The following is a 25,230-nucleotide window of genomic DNA, read 5'->3' on the forward strand; positions in this document are numbered from 1 at the left end:
TGCAGCGCGGGGTGGGGAGTTGGGGAGAGATAGCATGGGGAGAAATGCCAGATATAGGTGAAGGGGAGGAAGGCAGCAAATCACACTGCCATGTGTGTACCTATGCAACAATCTTGCATGTTCTTCACATGTACCCCCAAACCTAAAATGCAATAATAAATAAATAAATAAATAAAATAATAAAAAAAAGAAACCCCATCCTGTCACAGTAAAGTCCTAGGAGAAGAGCAAACAGCAATATGAATAAATTCATATGAAAAAATATTCTAGAAGCAGATTCTTCTTACATTGAGTTTTGTAGGAAAAAAAGGTGACTATTTGTGAATTAACTTTTCTGCTACATGTTTACCAGAAAATCTGCAGATAACTACTTGATGCCAACACCCATTAAAATATTAGTGCAGTTAATGGATGAGATGATGAAATCCCCAGAGATGTGATTCATAAGCATTGGGCAGCTAAACTTGGGCTCAGAACCCCCTGGGTATTGGAGTAAAAAATGTTATCTTAGGGGTGTGTGTGTATGTGTCTGTGTGTGAAAGGGGGAAGAGCCACAAATACTTTTTGAAGATCTGGGAGACCTGTTCAGCACACTCTTTGAGCAGAGTTTCAGACCTGCTTAGAGACATACAGCGCCTGTCTCTGCCTCCATGTTTATGGCAGAAATGCTGGATTGAATCAGTTATTCTTGAGATTCATTCCAGCCTTGTTCTCAGAAATTAAAATTAATGCTTAAAACATATAAAAAATCCTCATCACTAATCATCTGAGACATGCAGTCTAAACCACAGTGAGACACCATCTCACACCAGTCAGAATGTTTTTTGTTACAGAAAAGCAGACACTTATGCTCCATGAATGGGAATGTAAATTACTCCAGCTACGGTGGAAAGCCATTTGGAGATTTCTCAAGGAACTAAGAGTTGAACTATCATTTGGCCCTGCAATCTCATTACTGGGTACATACCCACAGGAAAATAAATCTTTGAACCAAAAGGACACATGCACCCATATCTTCATCACAGCACTATTCACAATAGCAAATACATGAACCCAACCTGGATGCCTGTGAATGGTGGATTGGATAAAGAAAATGTGGCATATACGTACCACGAAATATGATGCATCCATAAAAAAGGACAAAATCGTGTTCTTTGCAGCAATATGAATATTATTAGAGGCCATAATCCTAAGTGGATTAATACAGGAACAGAAAGTCAAATACTGCATGCTCTCATAAGTGGGAGCTAAACGCTGAGGACACGTGGATATAAAGATGGCAACAGCAGACACTGGGGACTAAGTAAGGGGAGAAGGAGGGAGAGAGGAAGGGAGGGAGAAGGGCTGGAAAACTTCCTAATGGGTATTATGCCCACTGCCTGGGTGAAGGGTTCAATCATCCCTCAAATATCAGCATTATGCAATATATTAATACTTCAGTGACAATTCTGTTCATGTGCCCCCGATTCTAAAATATAAGTTGCAAAAAAGAAAAAGCAGCAAAAAATGAAATTAATATTTAAGAAAAACTGCTATAACTTTTCAAAACCTGATAATGGCCATGATGAGGAAAGGGAAGCGGGCTGGTGTAGCATTGAAGAGAATTTACGGAGATGGGGAGAATCAGACACCTCCGCCAGGAGACTGAGCCGGGGTGTGACTGCCTGTCTCCTCTACCATGAACTCAGGTCCAGCACCGTGCCCACCACAGGGCACGATTCAGTGCACAAAGAAATACAAAGAAAACAGTCATTGAGAAACCACCTTCCTGAAAGTTCTAACCAATGTTGTAACAGTAATTATAACATTGTTAGTATTAGTATTTGACACTACTGGGAAGCAGTTCTGGGTCAGGTCCTGAGCTAAGTACTTCGCATGCATTATCTGGTTTCATTGTCTCACATACGCCAAATATAAAATAAGTGGGGACCATTTTCTCCTCCACGATAAAACAAAAACTTAAACAGGATAAGTCGCTCACCTGAGATCCGGAGTCCATGCTCCTAGCCATGGTGTTCCACTGCCATGCCTTGAGGTTCCTGCTGGGGTTGCCCAGGCTCAGTAATTTTCACTTCTGTGAGATGTAACTGTGTGGGTGCAGGAACCACGTCTGGCACCAACACTGCTGTGTCCCCAGAGTCTGGCACTGTGCCTGGCGCAGTGGATTGAATGGGTGTTGGAGGGTTGCAGAGGCGCTGGTACACACTGCGAGGCCCGAGTGGCATGGCCGTGCTGCGGAACGCTGTCCCTCCCTCCGCCTTAGCTCAGGGGCAGATCTCCCCCTACGGTAGCCACTGGTGGTACCCCACCCAGGAGTCTTTGATCTGGCCAGTGCAACCACTTCTCACCTGCTGTGGGTGTCAGCTGGAAATGGCTCACGCCTGGAAATGGCTCACACCTGCACCTTTTTAGGAGAATTATCATCGCTGGTGATGACTGAGGGTTAGGCACCGCCCCTCTTTTCTCTCCTTATAAGGATGGACCTTGCTCATGTCTGCAGTGCAATTCACTCTCCAGAATTAGAATCAGGTGGAACAGAGACTTCTCCTGATAGCACATGGCTGTTTTCCCTCCCTCATTTTCTAGCAAACTCACCTGAGAGCATCTCTCAACTGATGACTTGTCCAAGAATCCATGTCTTTTTCTGCGGGGAAAATTATTGAGAAAAATGTGTGGATAAAACCAAGACAAGACTCAGTCCATGGCATTTATAAGATTTTTCAGCCTCCGCCCTCCAGCTCGGGCAGTGAGACTGACACTGGGGCAGCTGGACACATATCTTAAGCCCCTGAGGCAGCCTGTCTCCTTGGGAGCTGTGCTGTCCTTCCAGAGGGTTCCGAGGAAGCGTGGCTTGGAAAATATCATCAGTGAAGCATCCAGATGTGTTAGCTCTGCTGCTCCTGAGCCTTCCGACCTTGGAAAAGCCCTCTAAGTCTCTGTTTCCTGTGAAGATGACAATTTCTGCTGTATCTACAGATGAGACATAAGAGGAGATGGGAAGAAACTCAGATAGGACTTCACATTTGCAGAACTTCACATTTGCTCAGCATGGTCAGAACAACAGCTTGCTTCCCATCAGAAACCCTATGGCGTTTGCCGTGGAAGGTGGTGAGTTCCTTATGAGACCTGGTGAGGCCGCTGGTAAGATGGGAAACTGGGTCAGTGATGATAGGACCCAGGTAGGAGAGAATCAGAGCTCCCAGGCCCAGGAATCTGGAAGCCACTTCGAAGTGATCGCTGAGGCCCCATGAGTGGATGACCCCTGAGGGAAAAGCATGCAGGGAAAGAGCAGGTGTCCCAGGAACATCTGGGAGTCAGAGAAGTCAGGCAGTGGGGGATTTATAGGATTGATCAAGGAGCCCAAAGCGGGGAGTAGAAGCTGGAGAGTCTGGAGAGGGGAAGAAGGAAAGCTGCCGACGCGTGGATTCATACAAGCCTGTGATTACCGGCAGTGGATGTCAGGGATCATGGCAGGTGAGGAATGAGAAGAAACACTGGGCCAGTGTCTGGGAAGCCACCAGGGAGTGGGCTGGGCAGGACTCTCTTGGTGCCACCTAACTTATATTAGCAGAGTCACAAATGGGAACTACTGGCTGTTAAAATCAAAGGAAGGATTGACTCAGAAGACCACAAAGAATACCAGGCTCTGGTATTCTTTTCAATCTCACTTCTCTCTGCTTATCGATCTCTTTGTTTTTTTTTTTTTGAGTTGAAATCTTGCCCACTTTGTTCACGCTGGAGTGCAGTGGCGCGATCTTGGCTCACTGCAACCTCTACCTCCTGGGTTCAAGCGATTCTCCTCCCTCAGTCTACCGAGTAGCTGGGATTACAAGCGTGTGCCACCATGCCTGGCTAATTTTTGTATGTTTAGTAGAGAAGGGGTTTCGCCATGTTGGCCAGGCTGGTCTCGAACTCCTGACCTCAGGAGATTCACCCGCCTCAGCCTCCCAAAGTGCTGGAATTACAGGTATGAGCCACTGCACCTGGCCTGGTCTCATCTTTAAAGGGGTTATTTTTTACAAGGCAGGAAAACCTGGCCACCTGTAGGTCCTCATCATATTAACTGCTGAGACACTGGACATACAACTGGACAGTGGCCAGATCATATAGAAAGATGGAACTTTGACCCACAACCTCCGGCAACCCACCCAGAAAACTGCCCCCCTTATCTACAATAAACAGGCCAGGATGCCAGTGTGATGTCAGGCAGAGAGAAAGTCAGATGGTTCTCTCTAGTGCAAATCCAGAAAGCTCAACAATAAATTCTAAAACAGTCAACCCCAAATGGTCAAGACTTGATTTGTCATTGACGGATTTCCTAATGTTTGTCCCTGTTTCCAAATTAGGGCCAATCAGTTAAATCCAAATAGGCACCCCTAACCCACCTCCTAGGACCTCTTCTTCCAGGTGGTGTGCCCTCAGCTTCCCTGTGCCAACAGCGTCCAATTAGGGCACACACAAAGCCTTCCCTTGTTTCTACTCAAATGCTTTCCCGCTCCTCTGTCTGAGTTTGAGTGATGCTAAAATGCAGATGATAGTGGCTGGCTCCATTGAAAGCTCTGAATACGTACGCTTTCCTAGTTCTCATTTTGTTTGTCTTTGTTTATTTCCACATGTCATGCCTCAGCTCCAATAGAAATCCTCATGACAGCATTGCAATTTGTCTGCCTTGTGCTCAGTCCTGGATCAAGCGCCTCTGCTATTGTGGGTACGCAATATTTAGGTTAGTTCAGGATAGGTGCCGTCCCTCAGAAAGATGCGACAGCTCCCATTCTGATTAAATGCATAAATAGGGAAGGAGCGGTGTTCCTAAGAGAAAGGAAGGCTCTGCATCTCTGTAGCTGAGATAACTCGGATGGTTGGTGCAGAGGAGTCCAAAGAGCTAATGTTCTCTAGAAAGAATTAGAAGGTGCAGCTGTTTAGAAGGGTGCGCGGATTGTGCATCTCATGTGAAGACAGAGTGGAGAAACGGGAAGGGATGGAGAGACTGTGGCTGGAGGAGCCATGACTTGAGACAAAAACCCAGAGCTGAAATTGAGGCTGGGTCAGAAAGAAGGATGACAGCCAAAATTACCCTGGGGTGGAAGCAGGTAAGGAGCTGTGGACAGAAAGATGCTCCAAATCAAAGCAAGAGCTTGGTATTTTCCACCAAGGGATTTTCCCGAACCTTCTTCCCCCGTTCAACCCTCCTATTCTTCCTCCTGATCTCCCTTTCTGCAAAAAGAACAAACTAAGTGACAGAGGCTGAGTGTTGAAAAGGGCATGTGATGCGGGCTTCCCGGACCTTTGCCTTTTATGCTGCTTCCCCGCAAGTCCCAGACGCTGCCCCATGACTTCTGCCTCAGCATCTGGCCTCAGCCTCTGCCTCTCCCCAGGAGGAGCTCTTGGTGCTCAGTGACTTCTCTAACAATGTGAAGCTGACTCTCCTGGATGATGACATCCATTCTGCTTTATTTATTCATCACTGCACTGGTGTGGCTTGGTGAGAAAGAAAGAGAAACTTAAAATGGGAGCAGAAGATGCTTCTCATTTTTGTTTTCTCTCTCGGGAATACTGCAGGAGTGGCTGAGCCAGAGGACCCTGCTCCCTTTAGGGAAGCTGCTGTGGTGTGGGAGGCTGTCAGTTTCTCCCAGGTGATCTCCACCAGCATTAGCTGCAGGGATGCAGTGACATATGGGAGAGCTAGTGGCTCATGAGCCATCAGCCCAATTCCCTCAGCCCCTCTTCTAGTGCCTGGCAGTCAGGCAGAGTTAAAAAGACAAATCTAGGTTTCCCATGGTAAGACTTGGGTGTCTCCCTCAGGGAAGTAACTGACAGCTCCAGAAATGGCAGAGCTGGAGAAGAAAACCCAGGATAGATGCTAAGGCAGGTGGGTGCTATGAAGTGTTCCAAAGCCCAGGCCAAAGTTCTCCGGAGGTGATTCCTGCAGAATCCACCATCTCTGCCTATGAGGGTGATGGTTGCGAAGGGTCTTCTGCCTGTCCTGAATTCCTAGTCAAACGCCAGGAGGAGCCTTTCAGGGATCTCCGCTGAGCAGCCATCTCAGCCTGACAGGAGGTCTCTGCCCTCGCTGATCCCCCTCTGGCCAACCTAGTGACTGCTGTGTGGTGGGTTCAGGTGTACCTTTGGGGCCAGTTTGTCATCATTGTCCACACTGGGTTGGACAAATAGGGTGGCCATGGAAAGAACAGTAGTACTCTAAAATGAAAATTTATGAAAACTAAACTTCAGGGAACAAAGAAGTGTGAAAATCTGTCTCCAACAAAATTGGATTCTGTTAACGTCATTCATCCAGTTATGAATCTGGGGGTTTTGTTGCGTTTCTGGCTTTTGCCTTGGTTCCTAACATTCTAAGCACCACCGTGGATTTATCCATTTTGAGAGAGGGTGAGCATGAGCTCGGGAAGCTTCTCTCTGCCTGGGTGTCTGGTTTCCTGGGAGAGGCAGGGGAGCCTGCATGGCCTTCCCAGCATCGTCTGTGGCTCTGCTTTCTGTGCCCGGCAGGTCCTGACAAGAGCCACAGCCTCTCCTGGGCGTGCCACTCCTGCTGCCAGAGAGCCGTCGGTGACAGCCCACCTTCCAGGACAGATCCAGGAGTTCTATTCCCTCCTTCCAAAGCCTGCTGCGCCTCCTGCTGGCGGCCTCCTGGGAATAGGCGTCTCCTGTTCTGTGCCCGTTCCTCTGAGGTACCAGCTTTCACAGGAAATGGAAGGAGAAGCCTGGCTTTTGTGCTGTGTTTCCTGAGCGCTTTTTTTTTTTTGGTGGGGTTTGAACCAAAGCTTGGCTGCTTGTGCCTCAGCCCTCAAAAAATCCCCATGGAAACAATGCCCTCATCTTCCTCCTGCAGAGGGGGCCTCTGCACTCGTCCCTGGGGGTGACACTGCTCTCCACCTCTCTCTGCCTCTGCCTCCACTGTCCTCAGGAATCTGAATGGACAATATCCTGCTCCAGGACTGCTTCATTCTGTGACATCAACACATGCAAATAGACACCAGAGAAGCCACCAGGCCACCAATTCATTAGACAGAACTAGAGCCTACCAACCACCTCAGGCACGGGTGGAACCCTCGCAATAAAGACACAACAAGATACGCAAAACATCATAAATACATCACGATTTTTCCTTTTTTCAGCGACAGGGTCTTGCTCTGCCGACCAGGCTGCAGTGCAGTGGCACCATCACAGCCCATTGAAGTTCAGGGTTCAGTTGATCAGTTCAGCCTGGTCAACTCAGTTCCTGCATTAAGTTCTGTTCTTTCTGTTCTCCTGGGTTCAAGTGATCCTCCCACCTCAGCCTCCCAAGTAATTGGGACTCCAAAGGCCTGCCACAAAACTTGGCTAATTTTTTTTTTTTTTGACACGGAGTTTTGCTCTTGTTACCCAGGCTGGAGTGCAATGGCACGATCTCGGCTCACCGCAACCTCCACCTCCTGGGTTCAGGCAATTCTCCTGCCTCAGCCTCCCGAGTAGCCGGGACTACAGGCACGCGCCACCATGCCCAGCTAATGTTTTGTATTTTTAGTAGAGACGGGGTTTCACCATGTTGACCAGGATGGTCTCGATCTCTTGACCTCGCGATCCACCCGCCTCGGCCTCCCAAAGTGCTGGGATTACAGGCGTGAGCCACCGCGCCCGGCCAAAACTTGGCTAATTTTTAATTTTTTTTTTTGTTTGATAGAAACGTTTTTCTGTGTTGCCCAGGCTGGTCTCGAATCCTGGCCTCAAGTGATTCTCCCACCTTGGCCTCTCACACTGCTGAGATTACAAGCATGAGCAACTGCACTGGGCCTGAAATACATTTTGATGCATAAGAGATGGAAGCCTCTCTCTGCCATGGGAGCTCTGGAAGCTTCTGGTTTCTGGAAGTGTCTGGTTGCTCCTTTATGATTTTTCCTCTGTCTTCTGAACCTCTATAGCCCCATGTTCGGAAGTTTCTTTAGGCAGATATTGTGCATTGCTTTCATTCCTAATTCTGTAGGTCTACTCGATAAACCGTAAGCACCGTGGAGCTTACACAGAATGCACTTAAGTGCTTGGTACACAGATCAAGGTATTCAATACTTCTGTGTGTATGTCTGTCTGCCTACATACACACATGCATGCATATATGTATGTATATATATATGTGTGTATATTTTTGCTCCATGATTTCATAAAGCCTGCTGTCATCTTTGTCACTTAGCAGGTAATAGTGTCTGCTGAAAAAGTTGAGTGATTCTCTTTTCTGTGCATGGGTTTCTCATCACTCCCTGCTTCCTGAAACGCAAAGGATGCCTTTGACACCTGGGGAGAGGAGAGACTGGTGGCGTCTCTGCCTCAGATGCTGCAGCTGCAATAAAATTCCCATGCTAAGGAAGATTTAGGGAGCTCCAAATACAAAGTTTGGTTCCGTTCTGTGCATAACGATGGCTTCCAAGGCTGGCGCTGGCACTCATTCTCCAGGTGAGGACAGCAATTTACCTGTAGGTCTGTGAGTGGCTTGAGAATTGATTTCTCCCCAACTTCTTCCTTGCCCCATTGGGACACCTCAGCTTCTGCTCACTTGTGCCCCCAACTGGGGCCCATGGGCCAAATAACCCTTTAAGACAAGTAACTGGGAAATCTGAAACTCAATGATTCGGTACTCTCCTTGGAAAAACGGAGTGTGGGAACTGTGAAGCACCAGGTCACCATTTGCCAACAACACAATAGCACCGTTTTGTTGCTGTTGTTGTTTTTACCAGAAGAAAGTGGATGCTAATGGATTCTGGGCCGAGAGCAACACATTATTTTCAGGCTGGCCTCACAGAATTTCTTGGCTACTGCAGGGGAAAATCCGATTTGTTTATTCTGAGTGAAAATCAGTATGATTGCATTTTCTGTCACTTGGTTCAGGACGACTGCATCAGTGCAGGCCTGTTTTGATAACCTGCAGACAGATGGCAGCCCCAATTTGAGCACGGTATGCTGCTCTGTTCTTGTGCCTACTGATTGCAAGCATCTATCAAAATACCTCTTTGGAGCTGAATTTCTCCCTCATTGAGTATTTTGAGGCAGCACACCACAGAGCTTCTACATGTCCAAAGATTTCTTTTTTACACAGATTAATGTGTGTTAGGTAACTCATCATCTCTTACAGTTTCGCGTTAATTACAATTCATGCTAAACATGTTTTTGGTTCCTGCACTGAGTTCTGTCGTTCTTTCTGTCATGAGTATTTTTGCACAGGCTGGGCTGTGTAAATCCTCGAAGATTTTATTGGGAAGTTCTCACCTCCTGTTGGAATTTTAGGATAGCTATGTAGTGTAATGAAGAAAGTGTCACTGACCATTATTTTTTTCTGGGGAGGCTGCGGGAAGCATTTGGAAGGTGAACTTTGATCAGCTTCTAAAAGTAGAGGACTGGGGCCGGGCGCGGTGGCTCACGCCTATAATCCCAGCACTTTGGGAGGCCAAGGCGGGTGGATCACGAGGTCAAGAGATCGAGACCATCCTGGTCAACATGGTGAAACCCCATCTCTACTAAAAATACAAAACATTAGCTGGGCATGGTGGTGCGTGCCTGTAATCCCAGCTACTCAGGAGGCTGAGGCAGGAGAATTGCCTGAACCCAGAAGGCGGAGGTTGCGGTGAGCCGAGATCACGCCATTGCACTCCAGCCTGGGTAACAAGAGCGAAATTCCGTCTCAAAAAAAAAAAAAAATAGAGGACTGGGCCCTAGAGGGTCTGGATATGGGCAGACGTGTTTTGCATGACACAAGGGGAAGAATTCAGGTTTTTGTTATTGTTGTTGTCTTCTAGAGAGGGCGTAAAGGCAGAAGAAAAGAGAGGGCAGAGAGGCTGGGAAAGGGTAGGAGTGATGTGCTTTGCGTTATGAACTTTTCCATAAATCTTGGTGAAGTCTACAAAGAACTAAACCAAAAACACGAGACACTTAGCGTGATGCTGTTTCTTTTAAAAACCAGTGGTGACTCTAGGTTTTGAAACTCAAATGGATGTGGGATGAATTGGAGAGTGCACGTGGCTGCCGCCCCAGATCTCATGGGACATGGAATTGCGGTTTGAGAACAAGACCTCATAGGCCAACGTAGTCAAGGCAGAGCAAACACCTGCATTATGGATATGAAGCTTTTAAACATTCTGGAGTAATATAACTTGAGACATTACATCCATGCCTTCCTTCCTTTCCTCATTCATTCCATCTAATTCTTTTCATAAATCTTCCACTCTTGTGTCCAGCCTCACACTAAGTTCCGTGTAACATAAAGACAGTTTATGCCTCAAGCAACTTAATGTTTTACTGGGGAGGTAAGCTCATGAGAAAGTTAAAGGTGAACCACATGCATTTCTTTAGTGCACTGAATTGCTTTTTCACTTTATAGCAGTTTAGGTTTGGTTTAAGTGACATAGAACCACTTCTAGGCATTTTATTTTTATACCTAAAATGAAGGGGAGCTGGCAACCTCTTTGTTGCCGGCCTTCTGCATTGATACATGACTCGTTTGCACTAAGGGAATACAGAGGGTATCAGGAATGTTTCTCACCAGGAAATAACTGGAGAGAAAGCAGAGCTTCAGATGGACAGCAGGGCAGACACAGGCATCTCTCATCACTCCAGGTCTCACCTTTATCTGTCAGTCACTGTGCTGGGCACCAAGACACAGCTATGCTGAGGTTCATTTGTGCCCTAAAGAAACTCAAAGTCTAGGAAAGGTTTTTAAAATCAGGATTCTGGGAGTCTTAAAACAGAAACTAACAGATCAGCATGAGGAGAGATAATTTATGAGGAAACTCTAACAACCAGGAAAGGAGCAGCTGTGCATCTAACCTTAGAGGTCAAGCGGACCCCAGGGTAGAGGGCTGACCAAGTCCCCTCTGCACCTTCCAGCTCTGCTGCTCTGCATGTGGCCTTCCTTCCTGCCCACCTTGCCCTTCTGTTGGCTCACTCAACTTCCCAGCTTTGTTACCACCATGGGACCAGTACTTTTTCCTGAATTTCAATATGAAAAGTCCCCAGGAAGACCAGTGATTGGCTTGACTTGAATTGGCCAGAGACTACATAAGGGAGCCTTTGAAGACCTTCTTGATTGGAGAGGAAAGGAGCAATTCTCCTAAACAAGAGGTGCTGGAGTCAGAAGTTAGGAGAGTTTCTGGACAGACAAAAACCAAACCAAATCAGATAAAAACCTTCTTACATATACTTGAGTGTCTATTAGAAGTAGTTCAATTTAACACTGGGGATATAAAAACAAGTAAAACATAATCAGCATCCTCTGTGAGCTCAAAATAAGCCTGGTTTACAGTGTCTAATATAAAAATTATGAGCACAGTGTGCTTGGTGTCGGGATACTGGGAAGCTGAGCGGAGGTGAGGCTGGCCATGTCAGCAGAAAAAAGTTCTCATGGGTCAGATGCGTCAAGGTCAGAAGTGTGATATTTGTTCTGTGGACAAATGGAGCAACATTTAAGAGTATCAAGCAGGAAATAACATGATAAGACCTTGATTTTAGGGAGGTCATACAGGCCACAGGGGTGGAAGATGGGTCTGAGAAGAGCAGGGGTGAGGAGGAGCCTGAGGATTACACGAAGTTGTCCAGTAGTACTGATGGTGGAGGGTAAGGGGAGATAGACATATTTGAGTGACTTATGGAGGTAGGACAAGGACACGAATAGGTTTGTGGCACCCAGGGACAGGGAGACATGTGGATGAAATTAGCAAGTACTATGGCATAATTCTCTAACTTGTTTGGCATACAGCTCACCTGGATGCCTTGCTCTTTGTTGTTGTAGAATACCATGAACTTGAGATATATTAAATGTAATTTCAAATAAGTAAATATATGATATAATTCTAAGCCCCAGGTTAGATCCAGCAGCTAAGTGCCAAGGCAGGTTTTTTATGATCAATGAAAGGAAAATTAAAAGTAGGAGAACACTTCGTTTATTACATATGTTGCTCCTGAGTATTGAGAAAAGGTCGCTGTTTTTAATTTTGGTGGCAGAAAATTGGTCTCCTCATTCGTGGCCAGCTAGCGTTCAATGGGTGGATGGCTCCAGAGTTGACTTATTGTGAGAAGTTGTGGGCAGAAGCAGAGTGTCTGAAAATGAGACTGAAAAACTGATTCAAAAGTAGATCAAATAATGCAGTGTTTATTGACGTGTACCCATAATAGATTTTGTGATTTCCATATTCTACTTTTATTTATTTATTCATTTTTTTCTTAAATAGATTCACTTTTTTAAAATTTAAATCCATTTTGAAAGAAAATTTTATATTTCTGCCATAGAAGAAAAACCAGTTTCAATGGCCAAAATAGAAGACATAAAGTAGAATGAAAACAAAACAATGTTATTAACTTCTAGTGAAAATGGCACTACTTGGGAGGGCTCCACGTCTGAGGTCTGACTGCCTGCCTTGCTATTGAGCACCTCCGTGAGATTACTGGGAGGCTTCTTTCTAGGCACACAGCATGACTGCATTTCCCAGACTCCCTTGCAGTGGGCTGTGATCATGTGACTGAGTTCTAGCCAATGAAATGAGTCAGAAGTGATCAGTACCTCTTCAAGACCTTTCATAATAAACTTTCATGCTGGCTGTCACATTCCTTCTCTTTATCTGCTAGTTGACTAAAGAGGAGCCAGTAAAAAATCTTTGACACTCTAGCAGATGGCAGAGCCACAGAATGGCAGAAAATGTGATCCTTGAGTCACAGCATGTGAGGCACTCATTACTTCTGTCTCATTCCGTTGGCTAGAACTCAGTCACATGACCACAGCCCACCACAAAGGAGTCGGGGAAATTAAATCATGAGTCACTATGTAAAAGGCTGCCCCAGAATCATACTCACTGAGTAAAAAATAACTTGGGATTGGATAAATTCACTGAGATTTTAGGGTTTTGTTTTTTTTTTTTTTTAACAGCAGTCAAAATACTTTGGTTAAAATACTGCTAAAGACATGTTTGCCCAAATGGAAACTTTCTCTTTTTAATCTGTAAAATACAATAGGACAAAAGAATCTTAAAAGCTAAAGATATTTTTTCACTACAATTCAGTGTGATTTAATGCTGGGTCTGTTAGCCTCCAACGCCATCTTTCATGCATTCTCTGGAAAATATCAGAGCAGGTCATAGTGTGCCAGCCTTTGCAACTAGGACTTTTTCTGCCCTAATCACTCATCTCTCTGTTCTCCAGTGTTTCTCCTACCCCGAATTTGTCAGAAGGCTTTTATCCATGCTCATTATTAATAATGGCTAGCTAGCACAGCGACTGATTTTCACCAATAATATAGGTGTATCATTTTTAGTTGGGTTGGGGTAAAAAAGCATGTCAAAATCTAGAGTGGTAAGGCATATGAAATGTTATCGTCAGCTACCAATTCCTTCTCAAACGTGCATATTTCTAGTTCAAAGAGGGCCCTGCCTTGTGCTAAATCAAAGCTTTAGTGTCTATGGGTCAGTTTTGAAGGATGCTAAGCAGGGCAGTGACAATGATTTGATTTGTGATTTAAAAGCAAAATTCAGGGCCAGGTGCAGTGGCTCATGTCTGTAATTTTAGCATTTGGAGAGGCTGAGGTTAGAGGATCACTTGAGGCCAGGAGTTCAAGATCAGCCTGAGCAGCATAGTGAGTGAGACTCCATCTCTACAAAAGGTAAAAATAACATAAAAACAAAATGTTGATTACAGCGAGATAGATGATTTGGAAGAGATAAGAACTGGAGTCTAGGTTTAGAGCAGAGCTAAATCACGTCTTTGTTTTTTGCTTTTGAGAATCAAGTCTAAATTTAGCTGTGAAAATGGGTGACTCATATATCTCATGTGCTGGAGATGAGTTATTTTAATTTGAACCATCGTGACCATATCAAGCTATACTCTTCCATCACAGGTGAAGATGCAGAATTTCATGGGTCGTGAAAGGAATGCTGGCTATTAATTAGAACCACCACAATGTGGCAGTGACGCTCTAAACTCATTTTCAAACTGTAGTTAATTAACATTTGCTTCCAAGATCGCCTTTCTCTGCTGAACACCGTGAATTTAAACTGTGTTTTTCTCTCTCCTTGTCCATGTCCTTGGTTAATGTGGAGGCTCCTGTCCAACTTCTTTTCCACTTTCTTCCTTTTATAGACCCGGAGATAAATGAATGAGCAACATAATTAACATTTCACTGCACAGACCCTTGATTTTTGGCTGTCCCACAAACCACTTCTTTTTATCTCCAGGGTGGAATCTTGTCCTGAAAGCTGGCCCACATTTCATGGGGTGACATGGAGTTCTGGCCCCACCTCTTCCAGGAAGCCTGAAAATCTCTGGTCCGAACTGACCTCTTTTCTTCAAATTCTTGTAGCACCTGCAGGACGGAATGAATCATCTTCCGTCTTGTGCTGTGCTGCGCTTGTGTGTCTGGCGTGTACATCTGCTTTAGTTCAGGGTTGTGATTTTTATTTTACTTCAAACAATGACCCCCTGAAAGACACATCCTTGTGCCCCTCTGCATGCCACGGGGAAGGGAGCAATGACTCAGGAAAGCAGCAAGTCTTCTAAACATTTTTCACAAAGAAGCCCACTCCACTGTCCAAGGCAGAGAAGGCTTCACACATTGTCTCTTTTTAAAACAATTAATTCAAACCAGAAACAGTAAACAGACATCCAAATATAGGCCAAAATGTTTTATTAGAATTTAACAAATTCAAATATTTGAAGATTTTGTATAAAAATCTAGATTCCAGTCCTTTTCCAGAAAGTCGTATGATCTGACGAAACTGAGTTCAGCTTACATGCAGCAGCTCCACGTGATGGAGGAGGGCGTGAGTCCCACAGCTTCCACTCTGCCCACGGCACACAGTGACCACGTTAACTGCTGGACTCGGTCATTAGAAATCATTTGACTTTGCAGCCCCAGAGACTGTGCTGTCTCTGAGATTTCAAGTTTTCTCTTTGGATGTGTGTCTTAACATTTGCCGTGTGTGTGTGTGTGTGTGTGTGTGTGTGTGTGTGTGTGTGTGTGTGTTTAAATTTTACGTGCTGGATGATTTGAAGATAAAGTGTATTTGAACCTTACACTACTTTAAAGGTGATCCGATTTGGGGCACCTCTGCATGTAACCTGGGATTACGGGGACTCATGACCAGACTTCCTACTGTATCATTCTAGATGGACTGACCCCCACGTGCGGAAATGTACTGCTTTGGGGAGGGAAAGAAATTCACACAGTGGATAAAAAGGTGGATTGCTCCAAAGCTTATGGCAATACATCCTCCTGAGACCAGAACGAGCACGTGCTTTCTCAGAGAGCTAAAGGCAGGGGAGTGAAGTTACAAACCAGGGGCTCACCCTCCCTCCCCAGCGTTTTAGCTACTTGATTAATTTAGGCAAGGGAAAAGTCATATTGAAATACAGTTTTAAATACCCCTCCCCCATTTTTCCCGATGTTCCAATTTCCATCAATGACTCCAATCCTTCAGAACAATCTCTGACAGCTCCTGGGCTTACATGGCAGTGCTGAGGACATGCACCCATCCCTAGTCACCAGTGTCCTCGCTGTGGGGTGACGCTAGGCGCTTACAGTGTCAACCAACATAGTTTTTTTCTATTTTTCATATTGTTTTTAATTTCCAGATTGTTGTCATTCTACTCAATCCTACCCTCAAAACTTCCTTTTCCATCGTAATTTCAGCAATTATATTCTTAACTGTTATATTTTTAATCTCCCCTGTTGGCTGATTTCTTCTTTTAAAAAGCGTTCCATTGTTTTAAGGAGCTGCCCTCTCTTCCGCAGTTCTTGGGACCTACTTTCTTCTTTCTACATCAGTATATACTTTTCCCTCTAATTGGTGTTCCAGAAATATCTATTGAAATAGCTTGTTTCTGAATTGTCCCTTTTTTCTTTCTATTTTTTAAATTCATTTTTCTATTTTTTGATTTCATTTTTGGGGAAAAGGTGGGGAGACAGAGTGGGGAGAAATATGAATATAATGTATCAATGCGCTTACTCTACTCAAAAACCTTCAGTGGCAGAGTTAGTCAACGGAACGTTGATGAATGAATGAGTCCCTCAGGGAGCCATGTCTGTTTCTCATTCCATGGGGAGACAGCTCTCACTTTTCTTCTGTTTTTGAAGGGGGATTATGACCCATGGCAGTATCACTTAGCCGTCCCCCAAAGCCTGTGCTTCCTTCTTAGTGTGAAGCTGGCTGGCCAAGGATACATTTCTCTTTACCTCCAGATGTGGCCGTGTGAATGGTTTTTGGCAACACAAAATGAGCAGAAATAATGATGTAGGTGGATAGGTGAGCCCCAGAATGAATTGGGGCTTAGCCTGGCAGACTCTTGGCTTTGCCCAGGAAAAAATTCAAAGGCAAGCCAATGGTGTGAGACTACAATCTTTCATTGAACAGTATTGCTCCTTGTGGAGCAGGAAGAATTCATAGGCGGTGCACCAGAATCCACACAGTGTGACGTCTCGGCAATGGTGTTTATACTCACGCCCACTTTAATTCCACGCAAATTGAGGGGTGGGTTATTTCGAACCTTCTAGGAAATGGGTGGTAATTTCCAGGTCGCTGCCATGGAAAGGGGCGGTAGCTTCCTGGTGATTGCCATGCATTTGTCAACTGTCGTGGCAGTGGTGGGAGTGTCTTGTGCTCTCGTGCTAATGCACAGTGAGGGCAGACAGAGGTCCCTTTCCTTGCCATCTGCTGGTCTCTGCTGGTGTCTTCACTTCCCCTCATTGGGACTGAGAAACAAGTGCTGATGACCTACCTCGGTAAGATGGGTCACATGCTGACTGCTTTAGGGAGCAAGCACGCCCCCTACACTGTGTAAGTCAACACCAAGACAAAAGTATGACAAATTGCAGGGTCCTTATTGCCAGCGGCCACGGAGGTCTTGAGTCTGTCTAACCCATGGCCCCAAAAGGAGGGTGTCAAGACCTTTTATGCCAGTAAACCACCTCCTGGGGGTGCAGAGGTGGAGCGAAGGGCTTTGGACATTCCAAGGGCCAGGGGACTTTGGATGTTCCGACTATTACTTAAGTGGTTCACAGAAGTCAAGATAAGCATTAATTTACACATTGCCTGGGTAGGGTGGAAATTACAGACCTTAATTACTTATTACAAGTTGCAGGGGCCAAGATGACGTGGGTTTGGACTGCTTGCCTGTCACATCAGGGTTACAGAGAGCAGTTTCAACAGAAAGCCGAGGTATGGTTGAGGTGTGCAGGTTTATGGGGCTTTTACCATGTCACACTGTATCTTTCTCTTTGGGTTGATTGCCTTAGAGATGGTAGAGCCATAGATGGAAGGAATGATCTCTGAATCTCCACATGAGGAGCATGGCTTGCTTAACCACAAAAGCCACAGTGTCACCCCGCTAGAAGGGAGCTCCTGCTGTGGGAAGCCGTGGACACATCAGGGTTTATTTGTTGAACACCTAGTAGAGCCCTAAGCAAAACGGCATTCCAAAAAAGTGTGCACCACTGTCCCAAGGCATCTTTGGGGCATAGCAATGCTCAGGAAGTCCTCAAACGGCAATGACAACTCAGGCCTCAGGATCCCAAGACTGGGATCATTTGTCTTTTCTTGAAAATCTCTCGACTGTTCAGTTTTTGGGGGACTTGACAAGCCAGCTGGTAGGGAATGCTTCTGCTGTTTTACAAGGTGATAGTTTTCTCTTCTTGGAGTGGTGAACGGGCTTTAAAGGCCTGATGTCAGGCTCCATCCTACATGTTAAAATAACGACCTCTTAACTTTGGGTAATGATTTCTAGTTTACGGAGTGCTTACAAAGCATTAGTTCATCCACAAAAAGCTAGTTGGAGAAAAAGAAATCGGAAGTCTATTTGCAGGGAGAAAGTCAGAGCTGGGGGAGTTAGAGGGACATCTTCACAATTTCATGGGATCAGGCTGCACCTCAAGGGCACATCCCCAACCCTGTCCCCCAGGGACAGACCTGGGGAAGGGCCCAGATAGTGCCTCAGGGCTGCTCCCACCCCCACCTTCGACATGATCTTTAGATTTCTTAATGGACACTATCCCTTAGGCTCCAGCTGAACTCATAGCTTCTCTCCCTGGGGCTCTGGCAACCTGTCCTTCAGATGTCCTTCACTCCATCCAATCTCAATCCATTATGCCTTAGTTTTGTAATTTAGCTCTCAGAGTTTCCAGGGTGCCTTGTTGGCACCTCTATGCTTCAACTGCATCACCGTCTTATAGACACAAGGATGGAAGCAAAGAGGGGGGTGGTCTATACTCAAGGTAACCCGGTGAGTAATAGGCAGAGTGGGAACAAGGGGGACTTAGAAAAGAGTGCTGCTGGGACCCAGAATCTGTGTTCCTCATCTCCCAGAGGCTCACCGTCGGGTAAAGAGACAGGTACCTGAGGACATAACCAGGTGCCCTGGCTGAGCCTGACTAAGGGGGATGGGGGAATGGGGAGATGGGAGTCCTGTTTGTAAAAACTCCGTTACCATGGAAACTTGATGTCAGGAAGGGGCATTCACTTTGGGGCAGGCATATTGAGAAAGACTCGATGGAAGCTGAGCACAGAGCCCAGACGGCAGAGACCCTGGGAAAGAAGCATCCTAGGAAGAGGGTCTGGGAGAAAAAGCCGTTTTCAGAAAAACAGCTCTAAGTCCCTTCTCACTAGCCTTACTGCAACATGTGTGCCCCTCCCAGGGAGAAAGTGGAACATCTTCTAAGCAGAGGGAGTAATCCTGTGGGATCCATCCTGTTTCAGGGCCTCTTGAAGTGAGGTTAACACAGGTGGGGGCATCATTTTCCTACCAGTACCACAGTGAGGGAGTGAACAGCCATCCTGAACACGATGTGGCATCAATGATGTCGTGATTTGGGGGTGGCCCAAGCCTCCCTGGGGCAAGTGGCTTGAAGGTGAGTTAGAACAACACAGCAGCAGTGCACTGAGAAGTAAAATTCATGGACCTGCGAGGGTGGTAATACCCAAAACACTTCCCAAGTTACTCTGATGCGCACTTCTGATTGAGACTGTGGAGAAGCCTTGCAGAAAGCAGGCTGAGCTCCCACATTTCCATGGGGGTGTCTATCAGGCTGGAGAAAGGCTGGCTACAGCCTATGACACATCATCAGTACTTGCAGACAGGAGACATGGTGGCTCCAGGCTACTCACCGTCAGTAAGGAGGAGAGGTGATATTGATCAAGTACATGGGAAGCTGGGGCATCTGAGCTCCTAGGCCTGGACTTTCCTCCTCAGCAGCCTCCTCCTGCAGGTGGGATTCTGAAGAACCTAGCTCCTTCCAGGATGCAGCCTCACCTAGGCACTTGAGAGTCTACAGCTCTGAAACTGGGTGCTGGAAGTTCTCCAGGTTTATGAAGATTTGTGAATTTTTTTCCTTCCTTCCTTCCTTTCTTCCTTCCTTCCTTTCTCCCTCCTTCCCTCCCTTCCTTCCCTCCTCCCTCCCTCCCTTCCCCCTTCCTTCCTTCCTTCCCTCCTCCCTCCCTCCCTTCCTTCCTTCTTTCCCTCCCCCTTCATCCCTCCCTCCCTCCCTTTCTCTCTCCCTGCCTCCCTTTCTCTCTCCCTCCTTCCCTCCCTCCCTTCCTTCCTTCCTTCCTCTCTCCCTCCCTCTCTCCCTCCCTCTCTCCCTTCCTTCCTTCCTTCCTTTGCTCCCTCCCCCTTCCTGCCTCCCTCCCTCCCTTTCTCTCTCCCTCCCTCCCTTCCTTTCTTCCCTCCCTCCCTCTTTGTTTTGAGACAATGTCCCATTCTGCTGCCCAGGCTGCAGTGCAGTGGCATGATTGTGGCTCACTGCAGACTCAGCCTTCTGGGCTCAAGCAGTCCCCCCGCCTCAGCTTCCTGAGTAGCTGCGACCACAGGCATGCAGCACCACACTTTGCTGATTTGTGTGTTTTTGTAGAAACAGGATCTTGCCATGTTGCCAGGGGTGGTCTTGAATTCCTGGGCTCAAGTGATCCTTTGACCTTGGCCTCCTAAAGAGCTGCAATTATAGGCATGAGCCACTGCGCCCTGACTGGGTTTTTCATTTGTTTTCTTTGTTCTTGGTACATTCGATTTCATAACTTGGAGAAGAGTTACGCCTCCCTAAACCCTTAGCGAATTCATGTGGATTCCTCATTTCTGCTGTCTGTTGCTGCTCTGCCCCATGTCTCTGGTTTTTCCTGAATTTTATCAAAAATCCACTCAGAAAACATTGTATAAGGTTTTTATGAAGCTATGGGAGATGGTAACTTTGCACATTGGACAGCTGCCTACCATAAATATCTTCTGTTTTCTTTCTTAACCTGCTTTCCTTCACCTCTCTCTCCCGCCCCCTTTAGAGCAAACCTGTTCCCCGCTTTGTCTAATGCAGAGTTCATTTCCACTGTTCTCTCCCTCAGTCTTACGGCTGGAGAGCTCCTCCCTCATCATCTGAAGGTATTTCCAACAAATGCTGCCCCTCCTTCCCTTTCCTAAGAGGGGTGTTCCGGGGAAGAATATTTCCTTCTCTTCTGGTTTCTAGTTTGTTTCTCTCAAGTAGCTTATTTCCCTCTTAGTGAGAGCTTTCACCAGCAGACATCAACTCACTGACTTACCTTTCATGGCACATCCTGGAGAGGTTAAAATCAGAAAAAAATAGATTCAGGATTTCCACTCATGATTTACTTTCTGTTGTTTTCAGAACCACAGCTGTTATTTCTGTAGTTCTAAGAACAACAGCAGTTATTCTGGGGCCATCTCCCATCATTAAAAATCTACTCTTAAAAAAAAAAGAAAACTTATTTTATTTTAGAATCTGCACATGGGAAGATTTATTACATGGGTATTTCGCATGCTAGTGAGAATTCGGGCTGCTAGTGTATTTTTTCCCTAAATAGTAAACATTTTACCTAATGGGTAATTTTTCAACCATCACCTCCTCACCTTCACTGCTTTTGGAGACCCCAGTATAAATTATTTTCATCCTGATATCTCTGCTTGCCCATAGGTTAGCTCCCACTTCTTATAAATGAGAATGTGTGGTATTGGATTTTCTGTTTCTGAGTTAGTTCACTTAGAATAATGACCACCAGCTGGACTCAAGTTGCTGCAAAGAACATGATTTTATTCTTTTTTATGGCTGTATAGTATTCCATGGTGAATCTGTCCCACATTTTCTTTATCCAGTCATCTACTGATTGACACTTATGTTGGTTCCATGACTTTGCTATTGTGAATAATGCTGTGATGAACATCTGAGTGCAGCTGTCGTTTTAATACAATGATATGTTTGCCTTTGGGTACATGCCAGTAGTGAGATTGCTGGGTCACACAGTAGTTCTGACCCATGAGAGGGCAGAGGAGATCAGAGGGAGGGAGGGGAGTTGGGGTTTTCCCTGGGTTATTTGGGATGGCTGCTTCTTTTGGCAAAAGGCCAAAGATCCTATCAAAGGCCCCGTCCCCTACCATGTGACTGACCCTGGGACTTTGCACTATTCTTGTGGATTTCCTATACTCTGCTCGCACTTTTAAAAATAGTGTCTTCATTAAGATATTTTGTGTAAAATCATAATATTCTCTCCTTGAATTGCCATTTTGGGTGAGCCATCTCTTTATTGCAAGAACTCTGATTGACACAATAACAAATTCAAGTTTTTTACAGTTTCTTTCTCTAAAAACATTTATTTTAGATTCAGGAGGTACATGTGTAGGTCTGTTAAATACATACCTTGTGTGATACTGAGGTTTGGGCTTCTATTGAACCCAAATAGCAAACTTGGTACCCAATAGTTAGTTTTCAGTCTTCCCCCTTCTCCCTGCCCACCTGGCAGTCCCCAGGGTCTGTTGTTCTCATCTTTACATCCATGTATACTCAATGTTTAACTCCCGCTTGGAAGTCAAAGCATGGTGTATTTGGCCTTCTGTTTCTGCATTAATTCACTTAAGAGGATGACCTCCAGTGGCATCCATGCTCCGGCAAGGGATAGGATTCCATTCCTTTTTCACGGCTGTGCAGAAGTCTATGATACATATATACACACTAACCTCTGCAAAGAATTTATGACGAAGTCCTCAAACACAACAAAAACAAGAATTGACAATTGGGACCTGATTAAACTAAAGGGCTTCTGTGCAGCAGGAGAAACTATCAATAGGGCAAACAGGCAACCTACAGAATGGGAGAAAATATTCAAAACGATGCATTCAACAAAGGGCTAATATCCAGAATCTATAAGGAACTTAAACAAAGTAACAAGAAAAGAATCAAACAATCCTGTAGAAAAATGAGCAACATGAACAGACATTTCTCAGAAGAAGACGTAATAGGAGTGGTCAGGAAACATACAAAAAAAAAAAAATGCCCCACACCACTAATCATCAAAGAAATGCAAATCAAAGCCTTGTGTAATTTCTAGCCAAAGGAGAAGGCGTTGTGTAATTTGTGGCTGTAACAGATGGGTCCACTCCACAGCACACCAGCTCAGGTACCTGGTGACTTGGTGGTCACTGGAGTCTCTGACAAGCAGCATGGGGATCACCAGGAGCTCGTTACAAGTGCAGAGTTGCAAATCCCAGCCCAGCTGAACCGGAGTCTGAATTCAATGCAAACTCCAAGTTCCTTGGCACAAACTCCACTTATTCCCGTTCTTTTCCCCAACCAAGGATGGAAATTCCTCTTCTCCATCTCTTGCCATAACATTTCGATCGTGAAGTTATCCTCGGGAAGGGGACAGGGGCTATGGGAGGGCTTCCTCGGAGGCAACCAGATTGTCAGTATTTCATGGAGCAGCGCTAGCAGCAGGCATGGGGAAGCAGGTGAGGGCCAGGAGGTCTATGAAGAACTGTGCAGCAGGGCACCTTCGCACACCCTCCCAACAGCTGCTTCCCAGACAGCCTCCACCAAGATGCCCTTCTACACTAAGCCCTCTTCTCTCACCACAGCCCCTCAGACCTACTCAGGAAGCGCCTTTACAGCCCAGAACTTAAACTGCAGAAAGCCCAGTTTCCTCTTCTCTGATGGCCGGGAAGACCAGAAAGGCACAAACAAAACCAAAACCTACAGTTATGCCTGTTTGCTGATTCTGGGGGCGGACGGGAAATCTCTGGTCTCTCCAGGGGAAGTCTTTGCCCTGGCAGGCTACCTTGTAATGCCAAGTGGCTCCCAGGGCAGCAAGGAGGAACCAGGACAGTTGGTTTCTCCATCAGAACAGGATTTATGCCATGCCCTGAAGATCCCTTCCCAATCGCCTCCCCCTCCACTAGGAATTGGTGGTTTTCTTGGTTCTAGTTTCCTGCCTAAATAAATGTTTTCTGATTTCTGTTGGTAAACAATGACTTCAGGCATGGCTTCTGTTTCTTTTGAAAGCATTTGCTGAGCATCTGCTGTGAACTGGGTCTTCTGAGGGGTGGAGTAGAGAGACAGAGACACGGGAAGCAGTTTCTGACCCCAGGAGTGTGTGGGGCTCACGAGAATGACAGCCATGGCGCAGGTAAAACCAGCCAGCTAGGGGACTTGAAGATGCTGTTGGTGCCCTGCCTGGATCCTCTTGGTGCTTCCTGTATGTGTCCCTGGTATCTTTCTGTGAGTGGCTGTCACTCTCCAAGACCTGAAGGCTTTCTCCTGCCTCACAAGCAGGGTAAGTTGGGAGTTTCAGGACATTGACACCCTGGGGAGTATCCTCAGTGATAACCAATAGAATTGGTAGGGAAATACCTCTGATCCTTGCCCCTGCTGTAGGGCCATCCTGAAGACTGTGTCATTCCATTTCCCAAAGGTCCCCTTGAGGGGATGGGGCCATGGCTGCCCGAGGCCACGCCATCCCCGAATGTGCCCTGCGGTGGCTGCCTTCCTTCCTGTCCCATACCCTACTCATCTGCAAATGCTGCCCGAGATTGTCTTTCCAATATTCTCCTTGCCCTCAAGGGACATCTTATCTCAGGGTCTGCATCTGAGGAGCTCAGACTAAGACAACGGACCATCAACCCAGAAAATGAGACAGATCTCAGTTAATTTAGAAAGTTTATTTTGTCAAGGTTGAGGATGTGCCCGTGACACAGGCTCATGAAGTGCTAAGAACATGGGCCCAAAGTGGTCAGGGCACAGCTTAGTTTTATGCATTTTAGGGATACTTGAGACAATAATCAATATGTGTGAAAAGTACATTGGGTCAGCCTGGAAAGGTGGGCCACTTGAAGCAAAAGCAGGAAGACTCGAAGCAGGGAGGGGGCTTTCAGGTCCCAGAGAGGTGACACAAATGGTTACATTCTTTTGAGTTTCTGATTAGCCTTTTCAAAGGAAGCAAATCAGATATGCAGCTAGGTCAGGGGAACAGAGGGGTGACTTTTTTTTTTTTTTTTGCACAGGAAGTAAATTTATTGGTTCATATTACAAGGGGGCAGCAGAGTGGAAGCCCTCATGAGTGCAGGGCCTGCCACTTGTCCAGAGGGCCACGACTGGGGATGTACTTAACCCAACAGCCATCTCGGATGAGCCGCTTCTCAGCCACCATGTCTTCAAATTCATCGACATTGAACCTGGTGAAGCCTCACTTCTTTGAGATGTGGATCTTCTGGCGGCCAGGGAACTTGAACTTGGCCCTGCTCAGGGCCTCCATCACATGCTCCTTGTTCTGCAGCTTGGTGCGGATGGACATGATCACTTGGCCAGTGTGAACCCTGGCCACGGCGCCCTGGGGCTTTCCAAAGGCGCCTCGCATGCCTGTTTGGAGCCTGTCAGCCCCAGCACAGGACAACATCTTGTTGATGCGGATGATGTGGAAGGGGTGGAGCTGCACTCGGCTATGAAAGCCATCTTTGCCACAACTTTGCACCGTGTACTTATTGGCACAAATTTGGTCAGCCTCCAGGGCTTCAGAGGAAAGCTGCTCATATTCATCTGATACCATGTGGCCACAGAGTGGAAACTCATCCACCTTTGCCTTCTTCTGCCCCAGGTCAAAGATGCGAATCTTGGCATCAGGGACACCTCGGCAGAAGCGGGACTTTGGATATGGCTTGTTCTTACAATATCAGTAACAACGGGTGGGGTGGCGGCCCATGGCGACACCAGGATCTTCAGTGGTGTGCCGAAGGAAAAGAAGACCAGAGGGGTGACTTTGAGTAGAATGGGAGGCAGGTTTGGCCCTCAGTAGCTCCCAGTCTGACTTTTTCCTTAAGCTTAGTGATTTGGGGGTCTCAAGATTGATTTTCCTATTACAAGAGACATTGGAGGGTGCCTGTGAGTGGGAGAGAGAAACAAAGCTTGCTGGCGTCTGGAAGACAGGTGAAGGCCGGAGGACATTTTTTAGA

The 25,230-nt window shown here is 46.2% G+C and overlaps 1 pseudogene; it reads right to left on the reverse strand.

Annotated features, from left to right (window-relative positions):
- Positions 1–24,245: 24,245 nt before the first annotated feature.
- Positions 24,246–25,026, reverse strand: LOC116530814 (annotated as a pseudogene).
- Positions 25,027–25,230: the final 204 nt, after the last annotated feature.

This window comes from Sapajus apella, unplaced genomic scaffold (assembly GCF_009761245.1).
Source record: "Sapajus apella isolate SASKATOON/1434 unplaced genomic scaffold, GSC_monkey_1.0 scaffold68, whole genome shotgun sequence".
Taxonomy (NCBI): domain Eukaryota; kingdom Metazoa; phylum Chordata; class Mammalia; order Primates; family Cebidae; genus Sapajus; species Sapajus apella.